The sequence below is a fragment of the Hylobates moloch genome, unplaced genomic scaffold (assembly GCF_009828535.3).
Source record: "Hylobates moloch isolate HMO894 unplaced genomic scaffold, HMol_V3 SCAFFOLD_5, whole genome shotgun sequence".
Lineage (NCBI taxonomy): Eukaryota > Metazoa > Chordata > Mammalia > Primates > Hylobatidae > Hylobates > Hylobates moloch.
The window spans coordinates 125,188,319-125,208,419 of record NW_026652280.1 but is presented as its reverse complement, the minus strand read 5'-3'; positions in this window follow the sequence as shown (position 1 = coordinate 125,208,419).

The following is a 20,101-nucleotide window of genomic DNA, read 5'->3' as shown; positions in this document are numbered from 1 at the left end:
ATTCTGCCTTCCAGAACTTCTCAGCAGGATTCAGATGTTTATCTTTTTTTAAAGTAAAGCCAATGTAATTAGATTTCTATATAGAGTATTCTATAATATCTCAGAAAGAAGATAGAGCAAGCTTGAAATTATATCACAAAATATTTACCTAAGACAAGAAATAAATACTTCTTCACCTTTAGAGATCAAGAATCTTGGGCTAAAATCCTAGCTGTATCATTTGTCACCTATGTTGTCCCAGCACATTATTAAATTCCCTGAATTTCAGTTTCTGGATATGATAATGAGAATAATACTATGATGTAATGCCTAAAATTAAGATTTAACATTATGTGATGCCTTGACATCTGGTGAAATTAGAAGGGTCTCAAATACATTAATTCCAAGTTCCCCTCCCCACTCTGCTCCATGGATAAGGCCCTCTAGCGAAACAACTTTCCTTATCAAATAGATGAGATCTCATTTCTGCTACCTTTGTGGGTTTCAGTTCCTTACCAGCTTGCATAATTATTCGAAGAAGTCAATCGCATCCTTCATAGGAACCAGGGGTACCTCATCCTCTTGTTACTCCCAAGCTTGCCTGCCGTAGCACTTGGTTTTTCACTCTGTTCCTGAGTGCAACCCCCATGTAATCCTGTATAGCATGTGGCTCCCTTCTCCACTGGGCTGAGGGTATGTGTGACTAATAACCTGCTGTCTCTCTGTCTCATCTTTTCAGTGTCAGGTTTTGTGTGTTCAGCCATCCTCATAACCCTAGGGTGGGAATCTCTTCCTCACCAAAAGAGTAAATAAGATGCTTAAAATAAATATCAATCTCATAGCATTTTTATGGGATTTTTAAAAAATGTTATGCTCTCAGAAAACTTGCAAAGTCCTGCTATGTAGGAAACTCTCAACAATTGGTAGTCATTGTTGGGGTTCAGAAAATGATACTCCCAAAGTCAGGGGCTCAGAAGCAGCCTCAGTAGCAAAGTTTTTCCCTGATCTTCTCCTGACCTCCTGTCTCTCACTCCTCATTCTCCCCAGAGGCAAAATAGAAACTAGAATCCCTCTTTCCCAAAGTGGGTCACAGAAACAGAAATCTCTTTCCTCAAAGCCAGCCATAAAGCCTAAAATTACCGCTCTAACTTTCCCTTGCCTTTCTGAGTGGAAATGTCCATAAAGAAATTATCTAACCTACCTTGTTTGATTGTAGGTCATGAGACCCTCATTCCAGAAAGGATCCTGCACTATACCCAGAAGGAAGGAATGCTGCACAGAGAGGCCAAGAAGAATCTTAACAGACAGCCTTTGCCAAGGGAAATACAGGCTGGTTCTGAATCTAAGTGCTGTTCATGGACTAAAACTCAGAAAATGAATTTCAAAGGCAAAGCATTGATTAAATCCAAAAGGACATGGCAAACATTGAAGGAAAATCTGTTACTAGGATGTTTATGAAAACATTTTCTTATGCACCTGACGCAACTGGCAAAGAAATTGTTCATGGTTATAGAGTACCTGGCAGAGCCTTCCAGAGTGAAAAATGAATAAGGATAGCTCTAGTTTCTGCTTGCAATTGTGTGCTGATCAGCACACACTCTTTTATGTCCTGTTCCATTTGTGCAGGAGCTCTCGGCAGAATATTTCCATCAAGTTTTCTGTGCTGCACATCTGCTTTCCTTTTAGAGTACAGAGAGAATCCAGCTTGTTCTTTAAGTTTCTCAGCATAGAAAGTCTCCAGTTTTCATTTTTTTCTCCTCAGACCACATTTGACAAAAGCCAAATGTGAGCTGAGGTAATCTGTGATGGCGGCCTTTTCAGATTTATTTAGATGGAGACATGTGACCAAATGGCAGATTTATAGAGCATATATTGAACAAAATCAGCTTTTTCTACCACAAATGTAGTTGGCTGCCTTTGCATACTGAGATAAGGAAAACCATTCCTCAGAAAAATTTTAGGGGTCCTGGGACCAGAGTCAGCAAACACTTAGATGCTTTTCTCATTACCTTTATAGCAGTATTTTGCCATTTTTTGAACTCCAATAGCCTAAGAAGGTATGACGTGAACTGCTAGGCTCAGAAGATCACCTTAAACAAAGACCTGGCATGAGTTAATGGATTAAACAGATTAAAATAACAATAATATTGACACTGTCCCAAAGTTTCTACTAAACTCTGCTCCCATATATCCAACTGCCATCCAACTGCCAACCAACTGCCAGTGGGTTATCTCCTCATGGAGTATTCATCTGCCTCCTGAGAGGCATTTTAATAATTCTGGGAACTTCAAGAATATCTAAAACTGAACTCCTTCAGACTGCTTTTCCGTTGAAGCCTGACTCCTGGACTTCTCAATTTACATCATGTTTCTGCCTCCTCTCTACCCCTTTCCTCTCCCACATGTTTAAAAAAACCATAATTATCTATTGTGTTCTACCCTCAATCATTTTTACACATCCATCTCCATCTATTTACACTTGTTCTACCCCAGGCCATGTCTCCATTCATCCATTCAGTCTTTTCTGCAATAATGTGTCTTCCAGCTGAAATCCCTCCCTTCAGGCTTGCCCTTTGTGATCTATATCTGAAACTAAAGCAAGAGTGATTGTTCTAGAATTTGATTCATGCTCCTCTTTGATTTAAAATCTTCTTTGTTTTTTGTTTCCCACTTGCAATAGTCTGTTTTTGCACTGCTATAAAGGAATACCTGAGACTGGGTAATTTATGAAGAAAAGTGGTTTAAGTACGTCACAGTTCCACCAGCTATACAGAGGGCATGGTGTCAGCATCTGGTTGGCTTTTGGTGAGACCTCAGGAAGCCTTCAGTGATGGTGGAAGGCAAAAGAGGAGCCAATATGTCATGTGGTGAGAGTGGGAGCAAGAGAGAAGAGGGGAAGGTGCCACACTCTTTTAAACAATCAGATCTTGCATGAACTGAAGAGCGAGAACTCACTTATTATCATCAGGATGGCACCAAGCCATTCATGAGGGATCTACCTCTGGGATCCAAACACCTCCCACCAGGACCCACTTTCAACATTGGAGATTACAATTCAACATTAGATATGGAGGAGACAAATATCCAAAATCATATTATCACTGCTTTACAACAAAGTCTGAATTCTTTAAGAAATTCGTATTTTCTATTTTAGCCCGTTTTTTTTTTTCACATACTGTGTTGAAGCTGCCAACCCCTTATAAACACAACTTCTTTCACATTCTGAAGTAAGCACTACCTTCATTCAACTGTTTTCTCTGCCTGGAACAATTTTTCCTGCCCTAGCGGGCCAGGCCAACTTTACTTGTATTTTAGGTAACTTATCTTGCCTCTTGCTAGACCAATGCAGGGACCTCACAAAGCTCACTGTAATCTTGTTATTAGAGCATGAACATGATTTATTAGAATTGTTTACTTGTCCCACACTAGACCCTAAGGCCTAAAAAGGTCTAATAGGGTATCCACAAGGATAGGTGCCAAATATGTTTGGCTCCCTATTCCATCTTTAGCTCACCTACATTCTAACCCAGTTTGAGTGTTGAAGAACAGGCTCTTAAAAAATACTTGTTGGATGAGTTTCAGTCTATGTGTTGGCATGGTGCTAATTACTCACATACATTATCTTACTTAATGTTTATAACAAGTTTGTGAAGTAGGTACTATACAGATCAGAAATATGAGCCTCAGAGGAGGAAGAACTTGCCTAAATTCACAGAATATGTTCAGTGGTGAGGCTGGAATAAAAAATCAGATTTCAAGCTTTCCTCTTAAGGCTACACAATAAAAGAAGGAGATTGGTTTCATGAGTGAAGAATACTGGTTGGAGATAACAGAGAGGCTGGTAAATAAAGGGTAAAGTTCAGTACCATGGGCCACTGACTAGTGAGGAGACAGCAATGGAGAGTAAGAGGGAGAAGAGTCTTTCATGTTCTCTCCTTAGTTCCTTGAATGCTCAGTCAGGCCATTATCTGGGAAGGCAGGCATCCTCTTAGTACCCAAATGTTAGCACTATCCCTGCTGCCTCTTCACTTCCCCAGTTATTTAAGAAAAAAGATGGATAGGGAGACCAAGATCTTAAGCCTTGTCCACTAGAGCTGATTCAAGTGCACTTTAAAAGATGAGTTACCTGTTATTTCCTCAATACCATAATTCTGTCTCCTTGTTGGGCCAGTTGAGTAAAAACTAGTTTAATTAATTACTGTCTTTGCCCTCATGTGCTTTAAAAGTTTAATTTGGGAAATTATTTATATTAAAAGAGTTTATTTACTAGCATGCTATGTAGGCCTGTAAGATGTTTTATTCACACAATGCTTCTTTTGTGTTGCAATATTGATAATTACCAGTGTAGTACTATGTGTTTGGTCAATGTGGCCCAGAATTTACTGCTTCAATTCTGTGCCACATATAAGGCTCCAGGGGGGCTTTATACAGCAAATTTTCTTACTTTTCATTTTTCTAACATTGGGTTCTATTTCATGATATTTTAAAATTTCTGCAAATTTCATAGACAGAAAATGATTAAAAGAGAGAACATTGTCAAAATTAAAGCTGTCTTTTAGTGATTTGACTCATTGAAAAGGAGAACAAAGCAATCTAAAGAATTTTAGAATAAATCACCATTAACCATACATGACATGTTGTACACCAACTAAGTTCTGATGCACAATTAGTTACCTAATTAGGTTTAAAATTTATTTAAATAGATGGCTTCTATCCCTGGCCCACCCACTTATGTTTATTATTCCCATTTAAACACTGAGTACAAGTTAAGGCTCATATTACAGAACTCTGTGGCCTGAAAAAAATGCATGCTGAATGGAGAGACAAGTGCTCTATTTGGATAATCAATGAATCAGTGTCTGTTGAGACCCATGTTTTCTGATAAATTGTATTTACTTTGGCTAGTGTAGAATGGGAAAATATCTTTCAGTAGAAAATCTCAGACTATGGTTCTTGAAGACATATCAACCCTACTTGCTTTACATGGTAATATGGTGAAACAGGAATGAATAGACAATACAGTCAAGAAAACCATTTCCTGTTGACTTGTGTTTACTCCTTATGCCTATCAGGGTGCCATACACTGTGTAACCTATTTCATTAACAGTAAGACACACTTTTCCACGTTTTTATTAGCCTTGAAAGTGGAGTGTATCTTACAATCAATAGTGGTGTCATATTTGCTTTCCTGAGTTTTTCTTTTTAGTAGTACATAAAATAATGGTGTGTTTTACAATCAGTGGCATGTTAGATTCAATGAAATGTAATGTATTGCTCTTCTGGCAACTTTAAATGGAGTTTCTCAAGGTAACTCTTATATCTCAATAAGCTTACTTACTAGACAAATATTTATTCTTTCATTTCAGTACATATAATTGACACTATTTTTTGACACTAAGAAAATAATGGAAGACATTGTTACTTCTCTGTAATAGCTAATAGTCAAGGAGGGAAAATAAATATATCAAATATATGATGAGACAAAACATTGTGGTGAGTGCTGCACTCAAGAGTAAATACAAGGTGCAGCATGGAGTAATAGGAACTCAGCATATTTTGTCCAGTTGGCCTCTTTTGTACATTTACAATCTGATGAAATGTAATTATCTATAATTTCCTTATTTGTGGTGACACTTCATAGAGAGTTTCTCTTTTTTTTTTTTTTAAGGGGTGTAAGGATTCATTTACTTGACCGAAACTCAAATTTTGGTGCATAAAGATCGTTGGGACTGTTTATTAACAATGGAGATTACTATTGTCCTTGCCAAGAGATTCTGATTCAGTAGGTAGGGACCCAGGAATCTGCATTTCTAATAAGCTTCTCCTTACTCCAAACAATGCTGATGTTTAATATGGTCTTAGGTCCACACTTTGGGATACACTGTGCTGAACAGAGAACGTTAACACTAGAACCAGTTATAATAATGAGAATTAATATAAAATTGTACTTGCTTATTATTTCTTTAAATAGTCAAAATCTGATACATTTAAATGAGACGTTCCAATGACAATAAAAATTGTTCAGGAAAGGAAGCCTATACTAAACAGATAAAAGATTTATCCTGTCTGCTTACAGCAGTTTCTATCTGGCAACTAGGACATTGATCAATTACAGGCATGCCTTGGAGGTATTTTGAGTTCAGTCTAGACCACTGCAAGAAAGTTAATATTACAATAAAATGAGTCACACAATTCTTTTGGCTTCCTAGTGCATATAAAAGTTATATTTATATTATGCTGTAGTTCACTATGTGTGCAATAGCATTATGTCTAAAGAAAACAATGTACCTACCTTAATTAAAAAAAAATTTATTGCTAAAATATGCTAATCATCATTGGAGCCTTCAGAGAGTCATAATCTTTTTGTTGGTGGAGGGTCTTACCTTGATGTTGATGGCTACTGACTGATCATGGTGGTGGTTGCTAAAGGTTGGGGTGGCTGTGGCAATTTCTTAAAGTAAGACAACAATGAAATTTGCCACATCAATTGACTTGTCCTTTCATAAAATATTTCTCTGTCATGTACAATATTGTTTAATATCATTTTACCCACAGTAGAACTTCTTTCAGAATTGAAGTCAGTGCTCTCAAACTCTGCCACTGTTGCATCAACTAAGTTTATATAATATTCTAAATCCTTTGTTGTCATTTTAACAATGATTTACTAGAGTTCTTCTTCACCGGGAGTAGATTTCATCTCAAGAAACAACTTTCTCTGCTCATCTGTAAGAAGCAAATTCTCATCTTGTTCAAGTTTTATCAGGAATGGCAGCAATCCAGTCACATCTTGAGGCTCCACTTACAATTCTAGTTCTCTTGCTATTTCTACCACATCTGCAGTTAATTCCTCCACTAAAATCTTAATCCTCTTACAGTCATCCATGAGGGTTGGAATCTAGTACCAAACTCCTGTTAATGTTGATAATTTGACCTCTTCCCATGAATCATGAATGTTCTTAATGGCACCTAGAATGGGGAAGACTTTCCAGAAGACTTTCAATTTACTGTGCCCAGATTCATCAGAGAAATCATAATCTATGGCAGCTGTAGCTTCATGAAATATATTTCTTAAATAATAAGATTTGCAAGTCAAAATTACTCCTGATCCGTGGGCTGCAGACTTGATGTTGTGTTAGCAGGGATGAAAACAACACTAATTTCCTTGTACATCTCCATTCGAGCACTTGGATAACCAGGTGCATTGTCAGTGACCAGTAATATTTTGAAAGGGACTTTTTTTTCTGAGCAGCAGTTCTTAACAGTGGGTTTAAAATATTCAGTAAATCATAATGTAAACAGATGTGCTGTCATCCAGGCTTTGCTATTCCATGTGTACAGCACAGGTAGAGTAGATTTAGCAGGATTATTGAGGGTCCTCAATTTTGGAATGGTAGCTGAAAATTGGCTTTCACTTAGAGTCACCAGATGCACTAGCTTCTACTGTGAGAGTCAGCCTGTCCTTTAAAACTTTGAAGTTGGGCATTGACTTCTCTGTAGCTATGAAAGACCTCGATGGCATCTTCCACTAATATAAGGTTGTTTTGTTTTGTCTATATTACTTTTTTTTTGTTTGGTGTAGCCACCATCATAAAATTATCCTTGCTAGATCTTCTGGATAAATTGATGCAGCTTCTACATCAGCACTTGCAGCTTCACTTTGCACTTTTATGTAATAGAGACAGTTTCTTCCCTTAAACCTCATGAACAAAACCTCAAATAGCTTCAAACTTTTCCTCTGCAGTTTCCTTACTGCTTCATAGAACTGAGGAAAATCAGAGCGTTGTTCTGGATTAGTGTTTGGTTTAAAGGAATATTGTGGTTGGTTTGATATTCTGTCCAGACCACTGAAACTTTCTCCATATCAGCAATAAGGCTGTTTCATTTTCTTACCATTTGTGTGTTCCCTGGAGTAGAACTTTTGATTTCTTTCAAGAGCATTTCCTTTCTTTTTTCACAGCTTGGCTAAGTATTTGATGCAAGAGGCCAAGTCCTTGATCTGTCTTGGCTTTCAACATGCCTTCTTTACTGAGCTTAATCATTTTAAAAGTTCAACTTAAGCTTTTGATTTAAAGTGAAAGACGTGAGACTTTTCCTTTTATTTGAACACTTAGAGGTCTTGCGCAGTTGTTAATTTGCCTAATTTCAATGGTGTTGTGTTTCAGGGAAAAGGGAGACCTCCAATAAGCAGGTAGACACATGTAGGTAGAGGATCCACAGAGGAAGAAGAGAACTTATGCGAGGCAGAACTGGAGATGTAAAGTAAAAAGATGAGAAGGAGTGCTGTACGGTCTGTTTCAGGGAAAAGTAGAGGAAGAGAAACAGAGGAACTGATGGTTGCTGGAACCACATAACACACACAACATTTATTGATTAAGTTTGCCACCTTATATGAGAGTGGTTCATAGCACCCTCAAAGAATAATAGTATTAACATTAAAGACCACTGGTTACATACAGTTCACCATAACAGCGATAATAATAATGAAAAAGCTTAAAATGTTGCAAGAATTACTAAAATGTGACACAGAGACATAAAGTGAGCACATACTGCTGAAAAAATGCCACGAATAGACTTGCTCAACACAGGGTTGGCACAAGCCTTCAATTTGTGCGAAAAAGCACAATAAAGTGAAGTGCAGTAAAATCAGGCATGCCTGTATTTTAAAAAGTCTCTGTAAGTGTTTATGGTGAAGCCAATGTTTTGTCAGCTTCTTTCTGCTTTTGGATGTGAGGAGGTGACATGAAGGGAAATACCAGCAGATCGATCTAATATTTAGGAGTAAAGATAGAAGAGAACAAAGGGTAGGTATTATAGGTAGTATGTACAGGAGGCATATAATTTCATGGTTTTCTCATCTCCCTCATGTGACTCCAGTTCTGCAGCAGTTATAGAAATTGCCATTGCAATGCCAGCCAGATTGCAATGGGAGGCCACTTGGATATGAGGGGGAAGTTCACTATCCAGTCTAGGCACTCTAGATGAGCATGTGCCTTTTAATTTCAGTGGCTGGGTTAGTCAGTGAATTTCATTAACTTTAAATGGGAATATTTTGCTTTCTTTTTCGGTCCAGATTTGATAATTACATCTCACGTAGATATGAAATAGCCAGGGTATGCTTTTGACTTCAGTATGTTTATTATTTTTTACTTGGCTAGTTGCAAAAACCTTTTATGCTAACTTTCACTCGCGTCCGTGTGAAGAGACCACCAAACAGGCTTTGTGTGAGCAATAGAGCTTTTTAATCACCTGGGTGCAGGCGGCCTGAGTCTGAAAAGAGTCAGTGAAGGGAGATAGGGGTGGGGCCGTTTTATACGATTTGGGTAGGTAAAGGAAAAAGGGGGGTTCTCTGGTGGGCAGGGGTGGGGGGTCACAAGGTGCTCAGCAGGGGAGCTTTGGGGCCAGGATGAGCCAGGAGAAGGAACTTCACAAGGTAATGTCATCAGTTAAGGCAGGAACAGGCCATCTGGATGTGTACCTGCAGATGACAGGGGATATGATGGCTTAGCTTGGGCTCAGAGGCCTGACATTCCTGTCTTCTTATATTAATAAGAAAAATAAAACAAAATAGTGGTAAAGTGTTGGGATGGTGAAATTTTTGGGGGTGGTATAGAGAGATAATGGGCAATGTTTCTCAGGGCTGCTTCGAGCAGGTTTAGGGGTGGCGTGGGACCCTAGAGTGGGAGAGATTAAACTGAAGGAAGACTTTATGGTAAGGGGTGATATTGCCAGGTTGTTAGAAGAAACATTTGTTATGTAGAATTATTGGTGATGGCCTGGATATGGTTTTGTATGAATTGAAAAACTAAATGGAATAATAGAAGAAGAAAAACAGGTATTAAAGGACTAAGAATTGGGAGGACCCAAGACATCTAATTAGAGAGTGCCTAAGAGGGTTCAGCGTAATTACTTCCTTGGTTGGCAAGTTTTTGGACTCTATCCTTGAGTTTTTTTTTACGTTGTCATACACCAGGCCAGATTGATTTACGTAAAAATAATACTCTTCATTTAAGAATATACAGAGTCCTCCTTTTTCAGCAGTGAGTAAGTCAAGGCATTGGCGGTTTTGGAGGACAACTGCAGCTAAAAAGTCAACTTGGGCCTGGAGAACTGATAAAGTTTGTGATATGTCTGTGATGCTAGCAGAGAAGTCATTAGAGAGGCTACAGAAGGTCGTAACAGAGGTTGAAATACCTGCTATTCCAGTACTGAGAGCAATAGTGGAGGCAGAAAGTCCTAAACCGACAAGCAAGGGAATTAGTGGAATAACTCTTTTTTTGTCGTGTCGGTGTCATGAGGGAACAGGGAGTTCTTCGGTCCCACTTGCAGATTGAATTTTGAGAGTAAGGAAAACTAGTGTGCATGTGCCTGTCCAATAAGCAGGTAGACACATGTAGGTAGAGGATCCACAGAGGAAGAAGAGACCTTGTGCGAGGCAAAACTGGAGATGCAAGGTAAAAAGATGAGAAGGAGTGCTGAAAGGGGTGTCTTGTACCTAGACTCCTAGGGATCCAGCTAGGGCGGCAGCCATCAGAGGTTGTAATGGGGACTAATGAGGTAACTGTGTAGAGGGGGAGGTTAGATTTTCATGGTGTATGAGAAAACGTCGAGTGTCTATGAGCAAACTTTCACTGTTATTTTCGGGGCTGGGTATAAGTAAACAAGAAGAGGGTCTGGGAGGAGAGTCTGACGAACAAAGGGAAGGTAGCCAAGGATGGAGTGAAATACAGTGTGTCTTCCTAGGCAATAATTACTGCTAATATTTTTACATTTGCCAGTATTGCCCGAGGGCTTGTCTGTAATATGGAGCTGGAAGGCTTCAATTGTTTCAGTGATGTGTGTAGTTGGGCTTTGGAGATGAGGAGTAAAGGAACATCGAGAAGGTGAAAGGTTACGTAGGGGAATTCCAGTGAGTCTTTGCCGAGAGTTACTTAAAGGAGCGGCCACAGGAGTAGTAATTTGTGTTGTGAGAGGTCCAAATATGGGGGGAGTAGAGTTGATATAAGGAGAAAGGTTTTTTAAGTAAGTGCGGAGGAAGGTGGCAGCTTGCTGATGTGACATGCCTGGGGAGGTCTTACTGGACCTGTATAGAAAGTAAATGAGTTCTTCAGGAGGGTAAAGGTGAGGGCTATTAAAGGAAGTTCAGAGGTTTAGGGAGACAGGAGATATTGCCCAGTCTGCATGTAAGGTGGGGACAGCTGTGTAGGCGCTGGAAGAAAGGGAAAGGCAAAGCCAGTGGTTGTTCACTAAGGAGGGGTTAGAAATGGCTAGGAGAGAATGAGTAAGGTTGATAGTGTGGTGGAGATAGCTGGGGAGAGGTAGAGGATGGCACAAGAATGGGAATGAGAATAAGTGTGAGTATAAAAGTAAAGCATAGAACTTCATCAGGGTGATATTATTGGAGGGTCCCCTGCCAGCAAAGATCATCTATCCACTCTAAGAGGGAGTTAAGAGTTGCCAGTCCTAGGTGGAGGCAAATCCCTGAGCTTGATGTGTAGGGAAGGGAGGGGGGCTGAATAATCCCTGAGGAGTAGTAGAATAGCAGATGGAACACTGAGAAGTGATTTCCTTGAGGATAGATTTCCACAATGGAAAAGAAATGAGAGGTTCTAAGAGGTGGGCTGGTGGCTTGTACTATAGCATAGCCTACCTTTGCTGGTGTGTGGTGATTAGGCCTGGTGGAACTGTCATCAATAAACTAAATGTGATCAAGGTGAGGAATGGGGAAGAAGGAAATATGGGGAAATGGGGTGAATGTTAGGTGGAACAGAGAGATACAGTCATGAGGGTCAGGTGTGGTATCCGGAATAATGTGGGAGGCCGGATTGAAGTCTCAGCCAGGAACAATGGTAATTGTGGGAGACTCAACAAAGAGTGAATATAGCTGAAGGAGCTGGGGAGCAGAAAGTATATGCGGCAGGTATAAGGAAGAAAATAGATTTTGGAAGTTATGAGAACTGTAGAGAGTGAGTTGAGCATAGTTTGTGATTTTGAGGGCCTCTAAAACTATTAAGGGAGTGGCAGCTGCCGCATGCAGACATGAGGGCTAGGCTAAAACAGCAAGGTCAAGTTGTTTGGACAGAAAGGCTACAGGGTGCGGTCCTGGCTCTTGTGTAAGAATTCTGACTGCACTAACCATGCCTAGGAAGGAAAGGAGTTGTTGTTTTGTAGAAGGGATTGGAGTGTGGGAGATTAGTCAGACACGAACAGCAGGGAGAGCACGTGTGAGAATTATGCCAAGATAGGTAACAGATGAGGAAGAAACTTGGGCTTGACTGAAGTAACGGGAGCTGTCTGTGAAGCCTTGCAGCAGTACAGCTTAGGTAATTTGCTGAGCCTAATGGGTGTCAGGGTCAGTCCAAATGAAAGTGAAGAGAGGCTGCTGGGATGAAGGGTGCAAAGGAATAGTAAAGAAAGCAAGTTTGAGATCCAGAACAGAATAATGGGTTGTAGAGGGAGGTATAGAGGATAGGAGAGTATATGGGTTTGGCGCCGCAGGGTGGATAGGCAAAACAATTTGGTTGATAAGGCACAGATCCTGAACTAACCTGTAAGGCTTGTCTGGTTTTAGGACAGGTAAAATGGGGGAATTGTAAGGAGAGTTTATAGGATTTAAAAGGCCATGCTGTAGCAGGTGAGTGATAACAGGCTTTAATCCTTTTAAAGCATGCTGTGGGATGGGATATTGGCATAGAGAGGGGTAAGGGTGATTAGGTTTTAATGAGATGGTAAGGGGTGCATGATCAGTTGCCAAGGACGGAGTAGAGGTGTCCTATAATTGTGGGCTAAGGTGGGGAGATACAAGGGGAGGATGTGAAGGAGGCTTTAAACTGGGGGAAAAGGCAGCAATGAGGTGTGGCTATAGTCCAGGAATAGTCAGGGAAGCAGATAATTTAGTTAAAATATCTTGGTCTAATAAGGGAACTGGGCAGGTGGGGATAACTAAAAGGAGTGCTTAAAAGAGTTTTGTCTAAGTTGGCACCAGAGTTGGGGAGTTTTAAGGGGTTTAGAAGCCTGGCCATCAATACCCACAACACTTATGGAGGCAACGGAAGAAGGCCCTTGAAAAGAAGGTAATGTGGAGTGGGTAGCCTCTGTATTGATTAAGAAGGGGAAGGACTTACCCTCCACTGTGAGAATTACCCAAAGATCAGCATCTGTGATAGTCTAGGGGGCTTCCGAAGCAATTGGGCAGCATCAGTCTTCATGCACTAAGCTGAGAAGATCTGGGAAGGAGTCAGTCAGAGAGCCTTGGGCTAGAGTTTCAGGGGCTCTGGGAGTGGCTGCCAGGTGAGTTGAACAGTCTGATTTTCAGTGGTGTCCCGCACAGATGGGACATGGCTTAGGGGGAATCTGGGGCTGTGAGCATTCCTTGGCCCAGTGGCCAGGTTTCTGGCACTTGTAGCAAGCTCCTGGGGGAGGTGGGCCTGGAGGAACCCCTGACAGCTGCCGTTCAGGTGTTTGGAGTTCTTGTGTGCTGGAGATATGGCTGGGGTTTGTCTCACAGTGGAAGCAAGAAATTGCAACTCAGAAATACATTGCTACTTGGTTGCCTCTACTTTACTATTGTACACTTTGAAGGTGAGGTTAATTAAGTCTTGTTGTGGGGTTTGAGGGCTGGAATTTAATTTTTGGAGTTTTATTTAGTGTTGGGAGTGGGCTGGGTAATAAAATTATATTGAGAATAAGGCAGCCTTTTGACCTTTTAGGGTCTAGGGCTGTAAAGCATCTCAGGGTTGCTGCTAAAGGAGCCATGAACTGGGCTGAGTTTTTATATTTGATGAAAGAGCCTAAATGCTAACTGATTTGGGAGAGGTTGGATAAAGAAAAAGGAGCATTAACTTTGACTATGCCTTTAGCTCCAGCCACCTTTTTAAGAGGAAATTGCTTGGCAGGTGGGGGAGGGCTAGTTGTGGAATGAAACGGTAAGCTGGACCAGGTGTGAGGAGTGGAGGTGATAAAAGGATTATAGGGTGGAGGAGCAGAGGCTGAGGAAGAATTGGGACCTAGCTTGGCCTGACGAGGAGCAGCCTGGGGAGCAGAGGAGAGGTCAGATGGGTCTGTAGAAAAGGAAGATTGGAAAGAGGAAAGACTCAGCGACGCTTGGGGTTGGGACTGAGGGGACAGGTGGGAGGGAAAGTAGGAAGATTTGGGATGAGTTGCGTTGGGAACAGAGACTATGGAGGGACCGATGTGTAAAAGAATGCTTGGACATCAGGCATCTTAGACCGTTTGCCTATTTTATGACAATAATTATTTAGATCTTGTAGGATGGAAAAATTGAAAGTGCCATTTTCTGGCTATTTGGGACCACTGTCGAGTTTGTGTTGGGGTCAGGTGGCATTGCAGAAGAAAATAAGGTATTTAGTTTTAGGTCAGGTGTGAGTTGAAGAGGTTTTAAGTCTTTGAGAACACAGGCTAAGGGAGAAGGAGAAATGGAGGGTGGAAGGTTGCCTGTAGTGAAGGAGGCAAGTCCAGAGAAAAGAGAGGGTAGAGACACGGAGAGAAGGGGTGGGGAGTGCTTGGCCCTCAGGAAAGTGGAGAAGGGGTAGAGACATGGAGAGAAGGGGTTGGGGAGTTCTTGCCCCCTAGAAAAGTAGAGAAGGGGTACAGACATGGAGAGAAGAGGTCAGAGGGTTCTTGTCCCCTAGAAAAGTGGTACTTGCTGCTGAGGGTGAAGGACCAAGGCAGGCATCCCCATGTGGTCAGACACCTCTGAAATGTGGGTGAATAATCAGGCAGGCATCCCCGTGCAACTAAACACCAAGGTTAGACTATCTTCCCAAGTCCGTGACTGGTGCCGGAGTTTTGGGTTCACAGATAAAACACATCTTCTTTGTCTCTACCAGAAAAGGAAAGGAACTGAAATTAAGAGAAGGAAGAGACTGAAGTATGTCACCAAGACTGAAAGGAGAAAGAGGCTGAGGGATAGTGAGAGAGGTTGGAGAAGAGAATAAAGAGAGGCCGCTTACCCGATTTAAAATTGGTGAGATGTTCCTTGGGCTGGTTGGTCTGAGGACCAGAGGTCATAGGTGGATATTTCTCATGGAGCAAAGAGCAGGATGACAGGGGATTGATCTCCCAAGGGAGGTCCCCTGATCCGAGTCACGGCACCAAAATTTCACTCGCCTCCGTGTGAAGAGACCACCAAACAGGCTTTGTGTGAGCAATAGAGCTTTTTAATCACCTGGGTGCAGGTGGGCTGAGTCCGAAAAGAGAGTCAGCAAAGGGAGATAGATGTGGGGCCATTTTATACGATTTGGGCAGGTAAAGGAAAAAGGGGGATTGTTCTCTGGCGAGCAGGGGTTGGGGGGGGGTCACAAGGTGCTCAGCAGGGGAGCTTTTGTGCCAGGATGAGCCAGGAGAAGGAATTTCACAAGGTAATGTCATCAGTTAAGGCAAGAACAGGCCATTTTCACTTCTTTTGTGGTGGAATATCATCAGTTAAGGCAGGAACCGGCCATCTGGATGTGTACGTGCAGATCACAGGGGATATGATGGCTTAGCTTGGGCTCAGAGACCTGACACTAACTTCAAGGTTAGTCATGAGATGTGGAGGATTTGATTTAATTAATGTGTTTGTTGAATATTTTACTTGAATATATAAAATTACTGTCACCGATCATTTACTTTTATGTCCTGGTTTAAGCACCATAAAAACAAACAACCAAAACTGTGCTATTTATAACAGCCAACTCTAGTTAACAAATGATGCTTATGTTCATTGACCACTTATACCTTTAAATGAAAACAATTCAAAGGTACCTCTTTCACCTGAAACCATTGAAGATCTACTTAATTGAATCCAGAATTTTTTAAATTAAGGACTTTTAACTGTTTAATAATATATAAGAACCAAGAAAGGTGATTCTGTATTGAGAAAGACTGTACAGATGCATATCCCAAGAACAAATTTGCCTCTGTGTTGCTCTGTTCAGTCAATGAATATATGAGTAAATGCTTTAGAATCTTCCACATATATCAACACCAGGAACCTGCTATGAAATATAGAAGGAAATGCCATGGAGTTTTCTCATCGTCCATTGACTACTTGTATCCATTGAATGGACCCTACAACTCCTACACACATCTGATGCTAATCTTTAGATTATTCAGACTCTACTGACTGTGGATGCATTTTGCAAATGAAAGCTTTGAGTCTTTTGTCATTTTCTTGTTTTCAATACTTTGTTTTCTACTGTTGTTCATTATTGAGCTATTTATGTTTAAACAGGTGCTTGGTCTTTTCCCACTAGGGTCTCTCTTTTGGCTAATTTCACTCACTGAGGTGATTTTAAATGGATTGTAATCTCCTGGGATACCCTACATGACTTCTATCTGGATCACTTAAGAAGGCTCTGTGATGGCCCATTATTACTATGTTGATTTGTGGGAGTTTGCAAGTTTCCTGTGACAGATTACTTTGGGGGAACTTGGGCTATTACCAAAAATAAGTAAAGGAATCTGGATATTCAATAACTTCAAAATTACTTGTATTTTTCTGCATTTCTGAGCTTTCTTTCTAAATCTCCAAACTTCACACTGCTTCTTATGCAGATTTAGCTCAATGATGAACTCCTCAAATCTAAGGTAATAGCTGTAGATAATACTCTACACAACCAGGGAACTCCTAGCTAAGACTTTCAATGATAGTGGACATTTTTTATTGAGGGGTAACTTGTTACTGTGACGCTTTCCTTAATTTGTTGACAAGTCAACAGGATCATTTTCTGAATAAATGAACAAAGTTCACTTATAGAAAATAATCATTATCTTTGAATTAAACTCTCAGAGTTTGCAAGTCTTATTTTCTTCTAAGAGATTTACATCGCTTAAATTCTACACTGATAAATATAATCAATCAACAGAGAACATGCTCTGAGGAATTAATTGTTGCCAGTTGATGTATTTAATGGGACATCACACTTCATTAACCTAGCTAACTCATTAAGCCTAATCAGACATGTAAAAGAAAAAGTTAATGATTGAAGTCAAAAAATAAAGCCTGAATTCTAGGAGAGTCTTCATTTGCAACACAGATCATTCAGTTTCACAGAAATGGCTTGTTTATTCCAGGAGTTTTTTTGTCAAGTTGCATTCTGTGCCAAGGAATTATATAGAATTTTTCTTTATTTGGGGTATGTAATGCATGAACTAGTAGAGAAGATAAAAAATAAACCACTATGTTTTATACCAATGACTTATGTTCTATATAATTCATATATTGTGCAGGTGTTTATGATTTAGCAAAGGCAATTTTAAATGTGGAAGTCCATAGAAGGTTGTACATTTCTGTGAATGCAGATATGTGGAGTTACTGTGCACCTCTAAGTCAAAAGGTTTATGGAATTCCTTTTGCTTTTTCGTGTTCATTTCAGCTAATACCATTTTGGTTTCATTGCCTATTTTCCTTGACCTTTTCAGTATATTTTAACTTCTGAGAAACTGGCTGTAGCACACCCTGTAATGACAGGGAATTGCTTAGCAGAGCCAATTGTTTCAAGCCATAGGTTTCCACTGAGGCTATGCTTTCTGTAAAATGGGGCAGGTTGGAGGTGGGACAGGAAACCAGGAGTTTTGGATTATTGATTGTTGATTTTGATTATTGATTTTGGTTATTGATTTTTCATTTCCAATATGCCTTGCTTTCACTGCCTGACTGCAATGCCTGTTTGTGAGAGAACAGTCTGCTAGGTATTCCATATGTCTGAACCCCATTATTTCCTAATGGGTCTTTTTATGCAGACAATTTGGGAGAAAACAATTTTGCCTCCTCCAAGTTCGTATGGCTTTGCTGGTGTTTTCAGTACATCATTACCTAGTTAGGAAAGCCCTGCTGGGCTGTTCTGGGAAATTGTATTTACTGTTTTGTTTTTGTTTTTGAATCACCTGGAGAAGAAAAGCTAATCTAAACAAAGTTCAGTCTAAAGATATCATTGGTTATGCTCTGCTTTTTCAGGGATTCACATCAGGGACTATATTAAATATCTAGAAGGAACCTTAGGGATTATCTACTCCAACAGCCTCATTATCTAAATGGGAAAACCAAAGCCCAGGGAGGTAAAGTGGTTTGTTGAAGATCTCACAACTGAGTGGTCTAAGGTAGTAGTCTGTTATCTGATTCTTTTAGTGAGGAGCTTCTTTTATTATTCCATACTGACTCACTGATAACGAAGCTTTCATTTACTGAGCATGACAAATATTTGCAATACCACATTAGCGAAAGCCATGTCAAGACAGATTTCTCAGAATATAGTGGTGTGGTTAATCTGGTGTTTCCTATTACCTCATTGTCAAAAAATACTTATTTATTTTGGAGCTCACTTGATTATTAAGATGGCAAAAAAAGACCTCTTCTCTAGTAGGACTGTTTTTTTATTTTTTATCATAAATTTATCAAGCACCTATTATGAACAAAGTACTATAATAAGTGCTATGGAGATAAAAGTGATAAATCAGACACCCACCCTGCCATCCTGGGGTTTATAGCTCTGTTAATCTTTGAGTGACAGTGTGCCTCAGGGCTGATGAAATAGTCTCTCAATCTCAATTAGATAGACTCCAAATACTCAAGCATAGAAGAAGGAATGGCAATACATTTAAATGGCATTCTGTAAACTGCATGTGTATTTACAAATCCCAATTTTCTGCTGATATGGAGCAGCCTTTCCTCAGAGAAACAGCATCTAGTTTCCTATGGCCGTCTTGAAGTATTTGACATTTTTAATGAATCTTTCTGTAATTTTCAATAGAATTTTCTTATCTTCTCATGCATTCTTCCTTTCATTGGATTTGATAGTTTCCATATTTCACTCTCCAACTTCTTTGACATATCAATTTCATTTCTCTTCCTGAATTATATAAGACTCTTGTTTAGTTGAAGATTTTATCTTTCCATTGTGCAAATTCCCTTCCTTAGCTTTCAAAAACACACTTTCTGACTGCTATGCCTTTGAGAATTCAAATGACATCGTTTAGAATTTTGTAGGTTTCAATTGTACTTCAAGTTATCTTGTCTGCTTGTATTGTAGATGTAGACCTTAAAATGTTTTTATAGTCACCGAATGCTTATACTTGATATAGTGTCACTGATTTCTAGAAAATAGCTAAGTACTCGTATTTCTTCTTTTTAAATAGAACATATTTTGCTGCCTACTTTCTGTTAACTTTGTTGTCAGAAAGACATCCCGTGGTGATTTAGGTAGTATTAAAGTGATACACAATGTAAAGATGTGTTATAAGCTGAAAGTGTTTGTCTATCACCTCACTCAGCCAAGAGCTAAGTGCTATTTGTGCTGCATCATGTTACTGCTCACAGTGTATCTCAGAGGATGGAACAGCATGTCTAATTGTTACTCTTCGCATTCTTGTTCTATAGTCTGTCTGCCTAGAAATCTGTCTATATCTATGACATTACAATCCCAGCACAAAGGAGACGAGAATAAAATACTTTACTTTGAAAAGAGTTCACATAGGGAAAATTACAAGGATAATTTGGCAAAAATCTGTATTTTCCACACCTACAATCAGAATGAATACCTGTGAATATTTTACTTGCCTTGTTATATTTTCTTCCACTTTGGTTAAAGAAATAAATTGTTAGGATGAAAGTCCGTTTAAAGCATCATTAGCAGTTCTATTTCCCTCCTGCTCCCCTTAAAAGCAGCTACTATCATGATTTTTGTATGCATATTTCTTATCTTTTATTTTCTTTTAAAAATTATAAAATATTTATTAGGAATAAAAGTTTTTTCTTCTTTTTTTTTAAATAATTATACTTTAGGTTTTAGGGTACATGTGCACAATGTGCAGGTTTGTTACATATGTATCCATGTGCCACGTTGTTTTTGCTGCACCCATTAACTCGTCATTTAGCATTAGGTATATCTCCTAATGCTGTCCCTCCCCCCTCCCCCCACCCCACAACAGTCCCCGGAGTGTGATGTTCCCCTTCCTGTGTCCATGAGTTCTCATTGTTCAATTCCCACCTATGAATGAGAACATGCGGTGTTTGGCTTTTTGTCCTTGAGATAGTTTACTGAGAATGATGTTTTCCAGTTTCATCCATGTCCCTACAAAGGACGTGAACTTATCATTTTTTATGGCTGCATAGTATTCCATGGTG